This window comes from Mus musculus, chromosome 3 (genome assembly GCF_000001635.26).
Source record: "Mus musculus strain C57BL/6J chromosome 3, GRCm38.p6 C57BL/6J".
NCBI classification, from domain to species: Eukaryota; Metazoa; Chordata; class Mammalia; order Rodentia; family Muridae; genus Mus; species Mus musculus.
In genome coordinates this window covers 96,324,836-96,343,488 of record NC_000069.6, presented here as the reverse complement: position 1 = coordinate 96,343,488, position 18,653 = coordinate 96,324,836, and the positions used below count along the sequence as shown (strand labels likewise).

The 18,653-nt window shown below is 45.7% G+C and overlaps 4 non-coding genes across 4 annotated transcripts; 2 read left to right on the top strand and 2 right to left on the bottom strand.

Moving 5' to 3' along the window:
* Window positions 1–2,261: 2,261 nt before the first annotated feature.
* n-TQctg5 lies at window positions 2,262–2,333 on the top strand. Its single transcript has one exon. It is a non-coding gene; the product is annotated as a tRNA-Gln (tRNA).
* A 6,467-nt stretch (window positions 2,334–8,800) lies between these two features.
* On the top strand, window positions 8,801–8,874 carry n-TNgtt5. Its single transcript has one exon. It is a non-coding gene; the product is annotated as a tRNA-Asn (tRNA).
* Window positions 8,875–10,676: 1,802 nt separating this feature from the next.
* Window positions 10,677–10,749, bottom strand: n-TVcac10. Its single transcript has one exon. It is a non-coding gene; the product is annotated as a tRNA-Val (tRNA).
* Window positions 10,750–14,898: 4,149 nt separating this feature from the next.
* Window positions 14,899–15,064, bottom strand: Gm24830. The gene has a single exon (XR_003954744.1). It is a non-coding gene; the product is annotated as a U1 spliceosomal RNA (small nuclear RNA).
* Between the last annotated feature and the right edge of the window lie 3,589 nt (window positions 15,065–18,653).

Here is an 18,653-nt window from a genome sequence, read left to right as displayed (position 1 = left end):
AATTGCCCGGTGGCGGCAGCGCGAGTTCCTCGCTAGACGCCACCAAATAAAGGACGCTGTGTGTGTGTGTGTGTGTGTGTGTGTGTGTGTGTGTGTGTGTGTGTGTGTGTGTGTGTGTTTTATTCGGGAATATTTTGCCCGGTGGCGGCAGCGCGAGTTCCTCGCTAGACGCCACCAAATAAAGGACGCTGTGTGTGTGTGTGTGTGTGTGTGTGTGTGTGTGTGTGTGTGTGTGTGTTTTATTCGGGAATATTTTGACCAACTTGCTACCCCCAAATGGGGGAGGGGAGACTGGAGAGCCAGTTCAATGGTTAAGAGTTCTATTGGCTGTTGGATTCCCAGCGTTTATGTTGGCTGCTCACAACTTTTAATAATTCTAGCTCTAAGCAGGGCGTGGTGGCGCATGCCTTTAATCTCAGCACTTGGGAGGCAGAGGCAGGCGGATTTCTGAGTTCAAGGCCAGCCTGGTCTACAGAGTGAGTTCCAGGACAGTCAGGCTACACAGAGAAACCCTGTCTCGGAAAAACAAAACAAAACAAAACAAACAAACAAACAAACAAAAATCCGGCTCTAGGGAATGCCAATGCCTTCTGTGGGCAACTGCGCGCGCGTGCGCGCACACACACACACACACACACACGCACACGCACATTTTAGGAAGTGAGTGGGCTGTAATTGAGAGGTGCTATCTCGCTGAGATGCTGTCAGGCTGAGAAAGCCTAGAGAAGTGGGGTCCCAGGCAAACTCACCAAAGGCCCCCGTGTAAACAGTGCACCTGGTTCTGCATACAGTGACCTCAGTACACTCAGTACAGAATTTGAAGCAGGCTTGGGTTAGAGAGTTAGATGTTGTGTGTTTGCCTAGCTCCAAAATAAACAGTCCAGGCTATAAACCAAAGCAGAGACTTCGCCGATCAGAAAGGTAATTTCCAGTTAGGTAGATTCCATTCTGAAAAATCAAACATAACTCTGTTTTTTTTTTTTTTTTTAAGATTTATTTATTGATTACATGTAAGTACACTGTAGCTGTCTTCAGACACTCCAGAAGAGGGAGTCAGATCTTGTTATGGATGGTTGTGAGCCACCATGTGGTTGCTGAGATTTGAACTCCTGACCTTCGGAAGAGCAGTCGAGTGCTCTTACCCACTGAGCCATCTCACCAGCCCCATAACTCTGTTTTGTTCGTATGATCACTTTATAGATTTTTCTCTTGCCCTTCCCTGCAAAGTGCAAAATTCCCTTCATTTTCCCACAATTATAAATGAGTGATCAAAGAAATTTTAATTAAAACCTTAATGAACACAGGCTTATCTTTAACAGTCCAAGGCTGACTGTATATGCACACATTACTATTTTGAGATATAATGTTGAATTTTATCTATGTGCTTTATGAGGTCTTGGATACATATATCCTATGGCCCTGCAGTGCGTAGTTTGGGTACCTTTGGATAATATCTACTTTAAAAATAAAAAATTTCAGTTGTGATAAGGAAATTAAAAAGGAATAAATAACCAACTTTCAGAAAACAGTGTGTTTAAATGTCAGAGCCAGGTCTCTGACTTGCCAGCACAGATGGATTTCAGGAAGTGTGATCTAGGTTAATAATTTTATAACCTTAAAGATCACTCATTCTTATTTTGTTCGATAAACATGTGTGTATTTTTTGAAGGAAAAAACTTAACCTAAATGATACACACATGCATATATATATATACACATATATATACACACACATATATGTATATACACATACATATATGTATACATATACATACATATATGTATATATATGTGTGTGAGTGTGTGTGTGTTTGTATATACACACATACACACACACACATACAAACAGGAAGGTCCCTCCAGTCCTTCCTATTGTAGAGTTATATTTGTATGTTAGCGGTGGGTTGTGTGAACCATCATGGGTTCCAGTTGTCCAAGGAAGAGGATGGGATGTCCCAGATCACACCCTTTCATCAATGAGACTCCATAGAGGAGGAATAGAATATCAGGCCAAAGAAATAATTTTTTATTTTTGAGGGGGAAATGTCTTCTCAGGACAGAGAAGTGTAGTAAATGAAGGAAGACCATGTCGCTCTTGATGGGGGCTCTTGTCTAGTTTTACGACCATAGAGGATTTGCCTTCAGTTTCTCATGTCCTGAGTTACAGATCATATAAAAACGCACAAAACTAATAACTAAGAAAAATGGATGATAAAGTTTCTTATACAACTAAGGACTAATGTAGAGCAATTTTATGTGTAGGTTCCATGGTGTAATGGTTAGCACTCTGGACTCTGAATCCAGCGATCCGAGTTCAAATCTCGGTGGGACCTCTCTATTTACTCGAAGTAGAAGAGCGCTTTTCTTTCACTTTGTTCCTGACCTTATAAAAGGTTTAAGTTCGCGTTCCTTTCCCAGGCTTCCTTTGTCTTCAGGTGAGCTGGAGCTGCGTGGCCCCCAGGTCAGTCTCTGATTTAGCTGATGTTAGCTGGACACGGAGACCTTACCTTGGTGTCTGCTCTGGTACAAGCTACAATGGAGCTTTTAGTGCCTCGACAATATTGAACTTTGGTTCACCGTTTTGCATTCAGGTCGTGTCGGAATTTCCACAACAGTGGACTCAGCTCCACGCATGGGATTCAAGCGTGGTCTGGCTTTTGTGGCTTGAAGACTGGGAGGGCGATTTTGCTTGGCAGCGCGTTGGCAGAAAGGGAAACTCCGAGTTCTGCTGGTGGATCTGTAGGAGCTTGTATGGAAAACGGGAAACTGGATAAGGACAGCTAACGATTGCATGAGCAGGATGAAATTTGAAAAGAATTAGAACCGAAGGAATGCAGGCAGCTTGGCTCCAGAAAACAGACTCAAAAGCATCGGGACAGAAGTTAAAAATTGTAAAAATCTATGTAAAGAAATGGAAATCGTTTTTAAAACTCCGATTAAAAAAAAAAAAAAAAACAAACAGACAAGCTTTTCTTTCTTTCTTTCTTTCTTTTTTTTTTTCTTTTTACCCCCTCTTGCTCCGGTTCTTTGTTTCTCATTATGGATCGATGTGAGCCACCAAATGGCTACTGGATTTGAACCTGGATTTAAAGCAATCTGTGCTCTGAGCCGCCAAGCCATTTCATCAACCCCAAGGACAAGTTTAAAACTGTCCCAAATCCCCTCCGTGATCCACCTGCCTTCCCAGTAGTATTTATTCCAACAACTGCTCCCCCAACATTTTATTACAAACATTTGTTTCTAGATCTGTGTTCTCAACAAGCGCTCTTCTCTCGTGTCCCACATACACTCCATACCCTGTGCTTTCACCCACGGGCTACCAAAACAAAACAAAAACAAACAAACAAACAAACAAAATAAAAAAAAAAACCCACAACTTTTAAAAACAAATACATTTGGCAAACACATAAAGAACACCTGTATTCCCACAGCCTAGAATTTCCTAGGGCTACCTTGACGTCTTTTCTGTGCAATTTCTTTTTAAGCTGCTGTGAGAGTTGATTTTAGTCGTCACTTTGGCTGGGATTATTAGATATCCAGAAGTACATCAGGGTGTCTATCCTATCCGTGGGACCTTTTCCAGAAAAGATTGTATCTTAGTGTGGTCCCGAACAAAAATATAAGTATCCAGAAATCACATTTATGAAACGAATCTGACATACTAGAAAAACAGTCACCCTTACTGTTTTTGCTTATATGATTTATTTTTATAGACACAGACATTTTCTAATATCTCAAATTTCACAAGGGTTCCTTTGGCTGTTTCTACTTTTTAAATATGAAAGTATGTTGTCCTAGCAGAATGGACAACCATCCTTGGTGCTGATGGACTTTGTCACTCTGGTCACCTCTTCAACCACCACCATCAGACTTCCATGATCAACGTGTTTTGTTTTGTATTCTGCAAAGACAGTCTTCAGATTTGGCAGAAATACCTAATTCACACTGTCCTTGAACTGTTTACTAGATCGCTTTTAGAGAACAGAAGACAGCTTTGATGTAGTGCTCCAGGAAGAGGTGACTTCTTTCGTGGTGACTCACCTGGGGCTGGGCGAGAGCAGCCCTGGAGGAAGGCTGAGTTAGGGGTGGAGGGTAGACGATCGGTTTTTGGTAAGGCCCTCCGGCTCTCCTTTTAGAGATGGAAGCAGGCAGATGACTTTCTAGATTGCAAGTGTCTTGACGCCCATTTGGAACTGAGCTCCTACTTTCTCGGATACTCTGTTCGAACCCTGGAATTCGTGTATTCTCAGACCAGTTTTTGCGAAGTCAGGTCACCACAGCCTCCTGGCGCTGCTATTCTGGCTCCATTGCTCTCGGTTACAAATCCCCTGTCATGCGCAGACTGGAGCTTTAGATTCAAACTCCCCCTCATCAGCTTTTGCTTGTAGATTGTTTAACCTTAAGGAGCATTGTAAGCTGTGGCTGAAGGCGATCCCTGAGACACCGAAAGGGTAGAGAGCCACAAAGCATGGTACTCACTGTGTGACAGCTGCGGTTATCTGCAGGTTGTACCCTCTCCTGGAACATTCTCTAAGGCTGCCTGCCAACAGTTTGTCTTTATGTGTTAGAAACACATGTCTCAACTAATCTAGTAGTAAGCACATTTCCCCCTGACATGCTGGGATTAAAGGCAAATGACAGTACGGCCCCGATGCTTTCCCTCTTAAACTCCAACAAAATTGTCCTCAAGTTATCCTCTGGAAATATTTAAAAAAAAATTTTTTTTTAACCTAAAACCAAGAAACAGCAATAGGCCATTGTGTTCCCTAGTGACAGTTGGGGTGCATTCTCTTGCAAGTTTTTATACTCTAATTTTTTAAAAATAGCCTCTTTGGCAATATTTTCCAGCGTAATATTTTTATTAATTATTTAGGAATTTCACATCATGCATCCTGATCACGATCACTTCCCAGTGCTCCCAAGTCCACTCCCCTTCCCTTGTGACATCGCCCCCACAAAGAAAGAGAAGAAAGGGGAAGAAAAGAAAAAAAAGGAAAAACCAAACCAAGTCCATTTTGTGTTGTCCATATACTCACTGGGGCACAGACAGACTCCCAGTGGCCAGCTGCCCAAGGGAAGATGAACACTTCTCCAACTGCACCCCGCCAGAAGCCATCAAAGTGGAAAGCCACACTTCAACATCCTTGTTACAGTTTTTAAGAGTTCTCTGATGGCTTCCTTTCTAGGCTCTTATCTTTTTCAGTGGTGGGGTGGGGGTGGGGTTTGTGGTGAAGGTAGGGGTTGTCACTGAAGCCTTCTGCAGTCCTCTTTTTGAACTGCGAGTCTGCAGACATCGATACTACTTCCAAAGTAGCTTTCTTGCCCTTTACAGTCAGCGGGTGCACAAATCCTGGTTTCGGGCAACAGCATGGACTATGAACACCCGCTTGGTTTCCGATGGCAGTATTGCCTGCGGATATCAACATGGCTGTCAAGCAAGGGTCAAGGGCCAGCATGGTCTCTGGAAGAAGTATGGACCACAGAGGTCTTTCTTTCGAGGAAGTCCAATCTAGTAAATGGACCATTCTTCATCTTGAACATCCTGTCGCTGTTCAGAACCAGGGCAGTCGTGCGGTTGGGCAGCTTGCTCCAAGTTCTGAGGCCGAGTGTGCACACGCTCCAGGCTGCACACCACCTCAACAGCCCTACAGCTGATGACTGTTCCTCCATCACCTCAGCAACCTTCTCTCCCGCCCATCACAGCCGTCGCATCTCTAGTTCTACCCCCAGACACTGCTCCACTCCTCCATCTTTTTCCAGCTCTCCATTACATATTCTTTTGTCACAGTGGCAACGGAAGCTGCAGGGTGTCACACACCATACCTGTTTATTTTAATAGCTTCTCATGCAGTGAGTCATGGTCTGGTTCGAGGCCTATGCCTTCTGCCACACAATCAGTACTGGACCCTCATTAAGACTCCTCTTGGTTATCCTGCTGTTGTCCAAAGTCATGGAGATCCCGTGGCTCTGGTTCTGCAGGACCAGCTTCATCATGTGCTCCAGCAGCTCACAGATGGAGCAGATGTTGGGGTGGACTCACTCAATGCCCTGGACGTGGGCTGAGTGGTAGCTGAGTTAGTCAGCCCAAGCCTCCATTGGGTCAACGAGGGGCCTTCTTTGGCAATTTTTAAATATACGGCCCTGCCTACTCATCTATAAAGGAGTACTTTCTAGGGACTTTAAAGACATCGTATGCTCTTAATGCTTAGGCATCAAGGCAAATCCTGAAAGACTGGAAATGGCAATGGGAACCCCGATGGTACCTGCTTACATTTGAGGCAAACTCCCAGTCTGCCTGGGAGAAATTTCACATCATGCACCCCAGTCACTATCACCCTTACTTCCCAGTCTTCCTGTGTCCACCCCCCTTCCCTTGTGACACCCCCCCCCATCCCCAAATCTGCTTGTGAATTTATCATTCACACACGTCTATTTTAGCTTAGGGATAGCTAGAATTCATAGGCTTGTGATATATTTCAAAGAGAACTGGGAAGAGGGAAGGTAGCGGTTCTTCCCCTCCCTGTTCATCAGAACACTAATCTGGGCATGCCTGTGAGGAGACTGAGAGCAGGAGCTGGAGAGAAGGCTCAGGGCATGTGGTGGTTTGAATAAGCTTGGCTCTTAGGGAGTGGCACTGTTAGGAGGTGTGGCCTTCCTTGTTAGAGGACTATGTTACTGTGGGGGCAGGCTTTGAGGTCTTCTGTGCTCAAGCTACTCCCAGTGTGACACAATCTCCTGCTGTATTTAGTCAAGATGTAGAACTCTCAGCCACTTCTCCAGCACCATGTCTGGCTGCATGCTGCCATGCTCCCCACTATGATGATAATGGACTGAACCTCTGAAACTGTAAGCCAGCCCCAATTACATGTTGCCCTTTATAAGAATTGCTGTGATCATGGTGTCTCTTCACAGCAATAAAACCCAACCTAAGATACTAGGCATGCACAAAAGCAAGAAACATGGCCCATAGTGAGGAGAATAAATAAATCCTGGGCCAGAACTAATAAGTTAGAATGAGTTGAGAAAAACCTGAAGCTGTAATTTAATTGTTTTACAGGTCCAAAGACATAGAGCATATAGATATTGGAATGGCCAGAATTAACCTTCAGAGCCTAAAATAACATCCAAGATAATAAATTTACCAGATGGAATTAACAGAGTGAGGAAATTAATTAATTAAGTGAGGAAAGGTTAGGATTGCAAAGCTACAGGAAGCCATTACAAAGTAAAATAATAAAAAATGTTTGCCCAGGCATGAGGGCATACGCCTTTGACCCCAGTGCTTGCAGGCTGGTGGGTCTCTGAGTTCGAGGCCAGCCTGGTGTACAAAGAGAGTTTCAACACAGCTAGGGTCACAAAGAAGGGCCACAGAGAAACCCTGCCTCAGAAAACCAGAAGAAAAAAGATCGATGAAAGAAAGCGTCAGTAAGCGGTAGAGCGACTGTAAGAAGCCCAACCAGCAATTGAGGATCCTGAATGGACTGAAGGAAAAGAAAAAAAAATTTTTTTTTAAGGAACAGTGACTGAAAAATTTCCAGTTGTAATGAGATTAGCCCACCAACCTAAGGAAAAACCACACCTACGCACAGAGAATTAAACTTCAACAGTAATTGGAGGAATAAGTAATGGCGCATACACAAAATACAGAGATCCGTGGTGTACCTTTAAAGGACCCAGGGGGTGGGGGTGGGGATGCGGGTAGGGAGGGGAAGGAGGAGTGTCAAGAGTCAAGGAGGAAGAGCCAGCTCTCTGTCCCTGCACACTACAATAACCTGTGAAAGCAGCTGCCAGCCCGAGGGAATCCTTATGGACACTAAGATCTAGGAGCATTGTAAATACCAATGTAGATAAGACGGCAAGCACAGCGTCACTGTTCCTGTTATTTCCATCTTCTTAAAAAAAAAAAAATCAGACTTTAAACAAAAGTAGTAAAGATGAATTATTCCGCATCTTTAAGGGGAAAAAAATGTGTAATGCAAGGACATGAAGGACAGCACTTGAAGATAGACTATGATAAGTTAAAACTGACTAAACCAGAAGTTAACGACTCAATAAGACCAGGGAAAGAATTACAGCTAATAAGCCAACAAGAGACAAGATTTTTCAACCTAAACACTAGCGTTGAAAACTTGCTCTCCAGGACTCTACAGAAGCCATTGCACAAGCGACCACAGATGTGTGCACAGAAATGGATGTTATTGTTTGTAATAATGAAACACGTGATCAAAAGTCAGAAGTATTTGGGAAAGGGACAGATATTAGTTGTTAAAGAAAAAAAAAAGGAAGGAAACCTTACCAAATAATAGTTTTGGTCCCATCGGCCATATCCTTACAACTTTGAGAGTCTGAATTTCGTTTTGCCTTATTATGTAGAATTTGGTTAATTTAAAAAAAAAAAAAAAAGGGAGACAAGATCTGGGAGTGGAATAAAACAAGCAAACACACGTCCCCGGGTGGGCTCAAACCACCAACCTTCCAGTTAACAGCCAAACGCGCTGACCGATTGCACCACAGAGACACATAGGAGAAGAGCCTCCCCATCTTTGTAAGAAACAAGGCTGGACTTAAAAGAATGACCCATTGCATTCGGACTAGAATGTGACTTTCCTTCTGGTCCCAGCAGCCAGAGCCCGCAGAGAGGAGACCCCCACAGTCGGTGAGTGCCTCAGTTTGGTGCACTGGGTCATGGGCCAGTCTACAGAGGTCATCCTCTGAATAGACACTTGGGACTAAACTCATTCGCAGTGTGGTGTCTCCCCTGCCAGGTAAATAGGAACGTTGGGAGGTTTGCACCTTATGTGTCTCCGTGGCGCAATCGGTCAGCGCGTTCGGCTGTTAACCGAAAGGTTGGTGGTTCGAGCCCACCCGGGGACGTGTGTTTCATGAGGGGTGTTTGCTTGTTTCATTCTGCTCCCTGGTCTTGTCTCCTTTTTTTTAAAAAAATTAACCAAATTCTACATAATAAGGCAAAACAAAATTCAGACTCTCAAAGTTGTAAGGATATGGCCGATGGGACCAAAACTATTATTTGGTAAGGTTTCCTTCCTTTTTTTTTTTTTTTTTTTTTAACATCTTCGCTTGGCTCCTGGTTTGTCCCCTTGCATCCGCTGCGCTTCTCTCACCAGGATCGCCGCGGCCGGAGGTAAAGCTTGCTCTCCGACCGGGTGAGTGAATTAGAAGGAAATCGGAAACCAAAAGACGCACGAGTTAGTTCCAGTGGGCCCAAAAGTGGGCACAAAATTGGGCAGTAAACAGTAGATGGCTTTGCTGTTCAGCTAAGCAGCCTCGTTTTTCTCTGCCGTCTTCCTGTTTTTCTTCCCCTCCGAACACATGTTTCTTTTCTGACTGACCTTTTCTTTCCTCCCTTACTTCCGCGACTCTCTCTTAACTCTCTCGCCTTTTCCTAGCTCTCGCTACCCTACCGGCCGCAGCCAAGTAGGGCTGGAGTACGAGGGAGGTCCCATGCCACGGGTGCTGGTCAGGAGAAACATTGGATTTTCTGTGTGCGTCTCCATAAAGCAGAAAATAGCAACATTAACCGCACCAGCTCTCTTGTTCCGGCTTTTGAATAGAGAGCAGTGAGAAGGGCGAGCGCTTGAGGACTGCGGACGCTTTGCTCCCCTTGCGTGTCAAAAGGAAGGGGTTGAGGGTGACAGAAAAGAAGAAAGGAATATCATTAAATGGAATCAGCCTTGAAGTGCGAAGTCTAAGAGAAAGTGAAAGAGACCATGGGAGAAAGCTAATGTGCCCAGCATAGCTGCCTTTTTTAGGTTGACTTCAAACTCAGACTCAGCTTTCCCAAGTGCTGGACTTAAAAGAATGACCAATTGCATTCAGACTAGAATGTGACTTTCCTTCTGGTCCCAGCAGCCAGAGCCCGCAGAGAGGAGACCCCCACAGTCGGTGAGTGCCTCAGTTTGGTGCACTGGGTCATGGGCCAGTCTACAGAGGTCATCCTTTGAATAGACACACTTGGGACTAAACTCATTCGCACAATGTGGTATCTCCCCTGCCAGGTAAATAGGAACGTTGTTGTGGATGCAGTAAAAGCCTCGTCTATCTTCACATCGGCTGAAGATTACGACCTTCCCTCCTACTCAAACGCCATTCTAATTCTCAGTTGCTCTGTGTAAGAGACTGAAGCGACTTTCATATGACGACACACTGCTCGAGACATTCACACGACGCTGTAACGTCTAGTCAAGCAGACCATCTTTTAGTTGACACTCGGCACCCAAAGCTCTGCGCCGTTTCATCTGCACACTCCGGCTGCTGACTATGCACTAACAGGGCACCCTTCTTTCTAAGCTCACTCTTAGTCCTCTCACCAGTACTAAAATCCACTAGAGAAGCGAACTTTCCCTAGTGCCAAAGCAGAGGATTTTAATCAGCTCAGGCTATCGTGCTTACGCTTTAAACAGTTGGAGTGGCTTCTTTTATACCAGCTGTGGTTCCTATTTCCAACAAAGCAGACCTCCCAGAGTGGGAGGGACCTCTCTCTAGGATTTTCTCCGTCTAAGGACACTGTGCTGGACTCTAATCGTGAGGGTGGATCCCTCATGACCCCTTCTAAGTTTCCAAAAGCTCCAAAGACTTTGGGGATCAGGCCTTTCACTCTTGTACTTGGAGCACCAAATATCTAGTATCTTCCCTCCACTGGATAAGAAAAGACTGCTTGTTTCCGCCCGGTTTCGAACCGGGGACCTTTCGCGTGTGAGGCGAACGTGATAACCACTACACTACGGAAACCACCTGGGAGGCTTTCTCTGAGAGATTGCATGAGACTCGTGTACCTGCTATCACTACCAAGTTCTATTATGAATTCTAAAGGTATTTTAAATTTTAAACAGCACGCCAGTGATCCCTCAGACAAGCAGACAGCCGCGTCTGAGTGGCCCTGTCTTAGAAGTTTGCGCCCATGAGGACGCACAGGTCCCTGGGTCAGAATCCTGCTCCTAACCAGGGTTCAAGTTCATGAACTGCGCATAGGTGTTGTCCTCCGAGGGGCCCCGAGTGCTCTTGGAAGCTAAGGACCCCGGGCATTTGGGTATGTCCCAGATTCTGGGCACGTAAATCCTGCTTCTGGGAAGCGGAGGGCCGCAGCGTGGCTTTTTTTTTTCCCTTTTCCTTTCTTTCTCTTTCTTTCCTGGTGCCAGCAACCGTCACTATTCTTATCCCTTGAACGATATGTGTATTCTACTCAGAAGTGTAGGGCTCTTCCTCTGCCCCTGCGCTCTACGTTTCCTGTGTTGCTGCTTCCTCCCCAGACTTCGAGTGGCTTGCCCTCACAGGCCCTGATTTAGCCTTCAGTGTCTCCGACCCAGGACCCAGAGGGGCCCCTCGGGTCCCGGCTGTTGTGCAACTCAAAGTCCAGTACTTAATCACCTTACAAGTTAAGATCTTTGTTTTTTGTTTGTTTGCTTGTTTTTGTTTTTAACCAAATATCAACCCAAGCCAAGCCCGTGGATTGCATTCGTTTGCGGCCTACCTCCCCCCCCCCCCCCCCCCAATGGACAGGTCAAGTATAAATCACTGGAGACTCTGGGCATCGCTAACTCAGAATTGGGAACTTCTTTGGTCTTGAGGTACTTTTTCGAACCACACAGCTTTAGTTTATTCTTTACATTTTTTAAAAAAAATTTTACTTATTTATTTTAGTACACTGTAGCTGTCTTCAGACACACCAGAAAGAGGGCAACAGATCTTATTACAGATGGTTGTGAGCCAGCATGTGGTTGCTGGGAATTGAACTCAGGACCTCAGGAGCAGTCAGTGCTCTTAACCATCTCTCCAGCTCCCCCTATTCTTTACACTTTTGGAAGCATCTTGTTGTTGTGGTTGTGGTTGTTGCTGCTGTTGTGATTTCCCTGTTCAACTAGTTATGAAGTGCGATTCTTGACCCAGTACAATTCATCTTACAGCAAATTGCCGGAAGGGTGGAGATAAGCTGAGTCTGAACGATCTCAATCAGTCTGTTCATTTTCTCCTGTTAGGAGCGGGTGTGGCGGCAGTCCCAAAGGCGCCAGGGACTGTAGCTAAGTCGTATGACTTGCACCTGACTTCCTCATATAAGCCACAAACATCTTGAGAGCTGTGCAGGTGCACCAGGATACCGGTGAATCCAGTTTGATGGAGATATGCCCCTGCTGCCCTGATTAGCTGAAGCTGCGTGCCTGGTGAGGCGGCGTGGCCTGCTGTGCGTGGATGAGAGAGAGTATAAAAGGAGTGAGAGGCCCAGGGTTCGGGGGAGATATAAACAAGAAGAATCAGGACTGAATAAACTACTGTTAGAAGGACTGGTGGTCATGTCGTTCTTGCTGGTCGAGAGCGGACGCGACATTCTCCAATCCTGTTTTCCTTGGGAGAGACCCCACCTGTCATCCTCCGTAGCCAGAGACTTCCTGGTAGCTTTAAATGGTGAAATGTTGACTTTTCTCTCCCATCTTTCACAGTCTATCTTCCCACACCCATCTAGACCATCAGTCGCATCTAGATCTTTTGGGGAGTACAAGAAAGACAAGACAAAGGGGGCAGATGTCCATTCTGGTACAGAAGCAGGAAGGGCAATGGGCGCCCAAAGACCACAGAGTCAGGTGCGCCTACTTGCCTCGGCCACCCTGCAGATTCCATAGAGACTTGGCAAGAGGCCCTGCAGGCTGGAATGGCGGCAGTCTGCAGTTCTGCCTCAGACAGGAGCCGCTCAAATGGTACCCCATCCAACCTCTGCCTGGTTCTAGACAACAGACCCACAAGATCAAAGGAAACAGGTAACAATAGGACAATTCAGCGACCTCCAGGGTAAATCTAGAGTCTGGTGTTAAACAGATCTCCAGTGCCTCTTCCAGCCTTTGCTCAAAATTAAAGAGTTCACGAAAGGGGGCATTGTGTAGACAAAAGTTGATAGACAATTGAAAGAAAAGGATTGGAGGAAAACAGAGGTGTCTTCTTGGATTTTTCACAGGACCGCAAGAAAAATGAGTGGCCAGGACTGGAAGAGTGCAGGTGCATCGTGCATAAGGCTTGGAGATCAGTCAGGCTCTCGGAGTCAAACCTTGCTGCACCTATCCAGGTTGTCTAAGATCCTTCATCCTTCAGACTCCTTTAAGGGTTTCTGAGGTCTCCAAGGTCTCCCCTCCTCCTCACCCAGGTCTCTCCCTGCATTGTTAGTGTCTCTTCTGTGTTGTGACCTTAGAGGTCAGTTGTGAGATGTGTCCCTGACAAAGTAACAACCTCTGCCACTTGTGGACACTCTAGACATAGTAATGTTCTTTGTTAAGGGCGTGTGTCTGGTTGGTGTGCCTGTGAGATCGATTCTGAGCTTTGGTGCACTTAGCCATTATCCTGGATATCATTATTTGGGTTTATTATTTAGTCTTAGTTTTCAGGTAATGAATAACACATACCAATTTCAAATGCTCTTTTTTGTTTTTTCGAGACAGGGTTTCTCTGTATATCCCTGGCTGTCCTGGAACTCACTTTGAGGACCAGGCTGGCCTCGGACTCAGAAATCCACCTGCCTCTGCCTCCCGAGTGCTGGGATTAAAGGCGTGCGCCACCACACCCGGAGACAAATGCTCTTAAGTGAGATGTTTACATAGTGTTGAGTATCTTTGCTTGAAAAGGATCGCCTTATTTACCTATAAATGACTACACATGTCTGCCACATAAAACATTCCACATGTATTTATATGTATTTGTTGAAAAAACGAAAACTAATTTAATGGATTTTACTCGCTAAGCCCTTTCCTAGAGATAGAAATAAATGCCAATCTTAAAGCTGGATGTGGTGGTGTTCTTCTGAATCAGGATATCAGGAGATCAATCCATCCTTGGGCTACAAGGCCAGTGGGGGGATATGGGAGGGGTCAGGGATACAGTTCTGGACCTAAATCTTGATTCTGCACTAACAAACTACACAGTAGCTGGCAATTTACTTAAGCTGTTTATATTCTGTTATCATTAGTAAAATGTCAGCTACAGAATTAAATTACTCGAAGTTGTGATATGAAAATTTGCTTTAAGTTTGATGGAAATATAGCACTCAATAAATGTGTGTGTCCACCTCCATTCCCACCAGTCTCTGAGAGATCATCTTCCTCTTTGCCGCACATAATACTTACTAAAAATGGAAGAAGTTGCCAAGAGTACATGTGATATACAGCTCACCCTGTTAACTTAGAGAAAACACAGAGCGAGTTGTGGGATCAGAGGAAACTCTGAATGAGTGAAGTCCTGACGTTCGGCCTTCCCTCCTCAGGGAATCGAGTGCACATGTTATAGTGGGTGCAGAAAATGCCCATCATAGCGTTCTTCCCCCTCACCTCCAGATAGTCACAGCCTAAAGTTAGCAAACCCTCTGTGAGTTTGAGGACAGAAGGTCTACAGAGTTTCGGGATAGCCAAGGCTACACAGAGAAACCCTGTTTCCAAAAAACAAAAAACAAGTGTGCGACCGCCATCTTGCCTGTTATAAGAAAAACATGGGAGAAACTCCTTCCTCAGACTGAGTCGCAGACTCCGTCATTCCCCTTTTCTAGTCCCTCCTCTAAGATCTGATATAGCCTGGTCGGCAGGTGAGGCATTTTGTTAACAAAAGCTTGCTTGAAAAGAAGGATGCATGCAGGTAAGGTGGCTCGGCGGTTAAGAACACTGACGGCAAGCTCCTGAGTTCAAATCTCAGCAAGTTCTTAATGAGATCTGACTCAGCTACAGTATACTTATGTATATCAAGAGCTGAGAGGAGGAAGTATCTAGGATTGCGTGTTTCTTTTAAGTTGAAATAAGTATAAACAAAATTACTCAAGTTGCAAGCCAAGCCCCAGAGTTCTCAAAACACAAGGGACATAGTATATGTATGCAAAAGGAGAATTAAGTACCTTACTTTTAGACTACCAAATACCAGGGGAGCGCGCGAACGCAGCTCCCCCACTACCACAAATTATGCAGTCGAGTTTCCCGCATTTGGGGAAATCGCAGGGGTCAGCACACCCCAAAGTGCAATGGGTGAGCCTCGCCCTGGGAAAACCACCTTCGTGATCATGGTATCTCCCCTGCCAGGTAAGTATGCTCTCCTAGCGCCCGGCCCCGGCTCACACCCGCCGCCCCTGCACTCTTAACACACGGTCACTTAGCCCCGCCCTATCTCGGGTCTCCCTCGTCGCACATGCCGTCTCGGCGCTCCGCTGATATCTGGCGACCCGCGTTCTCTCCTACGCCGCGCGAGAAATCTCTCGCGTTTCCCCGGCCGCTGCGGACGCCGCAGCCCCTGCGCGACCCTCATCTGCATACACCCCGCCCCGTCAGCCACCCAGGAGTGACATCACGCCCCTTCCTTTCGCCGCCCGATCCCGGGGCCTGTTGGACTTTCTCACTTGCGCAGTGCTGGAGCGGTGAAGGACCAGGGACAAGTCACCTTGCACCGTCTCTTACCCCTAACTGGCCGCTCGTGGCCCACCCCCAGGTGCCAACATCCTTGTGGCCGACTCTTTTGGGTATGGACGAACGGACGCCCGTCTTCTCCAAGTCGGAGCACAGGAGTCGGGCAGCACAGGAGCCAGCCCTACCGCAGGGGTCTCCCTGCGCCGCTCCAACCTGCCTGCCTGCCGCGGGTCTCCGCCGCTGTACTTTAAAAGGCTCTTGATGTATTTACCTGTTATTTTCTGGGTTTTCTTCTACAGAAACATCACGATACTGACACTGGGTAGGGACATTGGTATGTGGGGTTACCCAAGTCTGGGTTCCTGGACCTGGGCACCCAATAAGCCCTCTCTGGAGCGCCTCCCTCTCCCCCTCCCCCTCCCCCTCCCCCAGGGTCTCTCAACATCCCCCCCCCCCCCGCCCCCCATGCTGGAGTTCATTATATAGACCAGTCTGGCCTTGAACTCTGGCCTTGATTCTCCTGCCTCTGCTTCTCCAGTGGTGCAATTAAAGGTGTGCGCCTCCACACCAGGCTTTTGTTTATTTGTTTGTTTTGTTTTTGAAGTCAAGGTTTCTCTAGGTAGCCCTGGCTGTCCTGGAACTGCCTCTGTAGACCAGGCTGCTCTCTCTAACTCAAAAGATTCTCTTCCCTCTGCCCGCCTAGTTCTGGGATTAAAGGCATGGGAGACCACGTCCGTGCCCAAGGAGCTTTTGATTAACTAGTTGATCCAATTAAGTCCTTTCGTTTGCACAGTTAACTACTAAACAAATGCTGGTGGGATGGCAAAGCGGTTATAGAACATCTGCTCAGAGAACCAGCAAAGACATGCTCCTGACAAATGGATCTGATGCCCTCTTCTGGCATGCATGGGTACCTGCCGACAGAGCACTCTTGCTTTTTTTATTTTATTTTATTTTATTTTATTTTATTTTATTTTATTTTATTTTATTTTATAAACCATCTAAATAGAATTAGCATTCAGTTAACCAGTAAAGGGCAACTTCACTTAGACAATTTTACTATTGCTTGATGAGATAACCTGTGGAGTGTCTTAATACTTGAGCTGTTTTGTTATTTAGGGGAAAAGAGCGAGAGATCTATTACGTTCTTTCAGAATAAGCTGGGGCCAAACAGGTGGCACAGTTGTTAAGAGTGCTTGCTGCTCTTGCAGAGGACCAGAGTTTAGTTCAGTGCCCAGCACTTACACCCACAGCTCCAGAGGACCCAGCACCAGTCCTCCGTGGGAACTTGCAGGCATGTGCACCTAACAGACACTCACAAATAAATAGTAAAAATAAATATGAAAAAGAATTATGAACCAGAGCAGAAATTCTAGTACACTAAAAACTGGTGAAATGAAGAGTTATGGATAGAGCTGAGTGTGGTGGTGCAGGTCTTCCCAGCACTCGGGAGGCAGAGGCATACAGATCTTTGAGTTTGAGGTCAGCCTGGCCCACTACTGCAATCAGCACAGCTTTGGGATCAAAGAAATGACAGACAGGCATACAGAAGAGCTGGGATCAGATGGGCAGGGTGCTGGTGGAGACATGCCAGAAGCCTGGAAACTTAGCCCGTTTATTGTACACGGTTGAAGGGGGACTGGCCCACATTAGGTTCTGAAGAGAAGCTAAGCATCGAGGTGCACACTCTAATCTCAGCCTTCTGAAGTGAAGGCAGTAAGTCTATGAGTTTGAGGTTGCTTGGATTCCAGAGTGAGATGGTGGGTAGGGTATGCCTTAGGGTTTCCATTGCCATGATGAGACATCCTGACCACAGAGACTCTGATAAAAGAAAGCACTTAATTAAGGCTGGCTCACAATTTCAGAGGTTTAGTCCATTATCATCATGGCAGGAAGCATGCTGGTGTGCAGGCAGACATGGTGCTGGAGAAGGAGCTGAGAGCTCTACGTCTTGATCCACAGGCAGCAGAAGGAGACTGTGTGTCACACTGGGCAGAGCTTGACCAAAGATCTCAAAGCCTACCTCCACAGTGACACACTTCCTCCAACAAGGCCACACCTACTCCAATGAGACCTCTCCCTATGGGCCAAGCATTCAAACACGTGAAACTATGGGGGCCATACCCATTCAAACCACCACAGGCTACTTGTTAAGTACAAAGCTCTGGGTTTTATTCTCAGCATAGCAAGAAAGAGAAACTACTTTCTATTTTAGACATTAGACTGCTGCCTAGGTGGCTGTGTCCATGGTCCAGGCGGCTACTGATTCTGTGATCATCAGAAAGTGGTTTGATTACTCATGGTAGTTCAAACCTTAAGTGTCTCTCAAAGGCTCCATGTTAAAAAGTCTTAGTCTCAGGCAGGCATGGTGATATGAGTTCCAGGACAGACAGAGGTACATAGAGAAGCCCTACCTCCAAAATCAGTCTTGGTCTTAGTCTCTAGCTTTGGTTTATGGGAGAGGTAAATGGAGATGAGGCCACTGGAGATCCACCCCTTGATGGGAACACTGGATCTCAACCTCATTCTTTTTCTCTCTTTTTTGCTTCCACATCATGGAATAAAGTCTTGTTCTGACACACCTCCCCTCTAAGCAGTGCCTCTGCCCCGCTATGAAAAACCTGGAAGCAATAGGTCTGCCAGGTCATGAAAAAACTTTTAAAAGTAAGCTATCTTCACTCAGAAACTAATTTATATTCCTCCAACAAAACCCCTTAAAATTAATAAGTACTTTGAGAGAACTAATTGTACTAGTAACTAAACCTTTGCTCAAATTGTAATTAATTAACAAATTAACGAATTGTAATTAAATAACAAATGCTTGTTAATTCTTTGCTCCTTCCATAGCTGCCAGAAGCTCTCATTTTATTCTCTGGGGAATGCCTGAGGCAGACCTTATATTCACTCACTGCCATATAGTGACAGAGTCTCTCTTCCCTCCTTCCTGCAGCCCACTTTAAACTATTGTAAAGTTATTCAAACACTTGGGAACTTCACTGTACTAGTGTAGTAGCTATTGGAAGCCAGGGGCACTCTCCCCTCTAAGATCACCTTCAGGTAGAGGGCTGTATTGAAGCTAGTCTTCTTAAGGGAGAAGAGTGTGACTGGAGAGTGTTCGTGTTATATATATATATATGAATGACACCTAATGGGCCCCTAGAATTTTTATCAGATAAAATGTGAATCACTTTTCTTTCTACACAACAGAGTCAAATACCAGGAAATACCAAAATCAAAACTTAACAAATACCTCAGAACAAATCAACTGCCAATCCA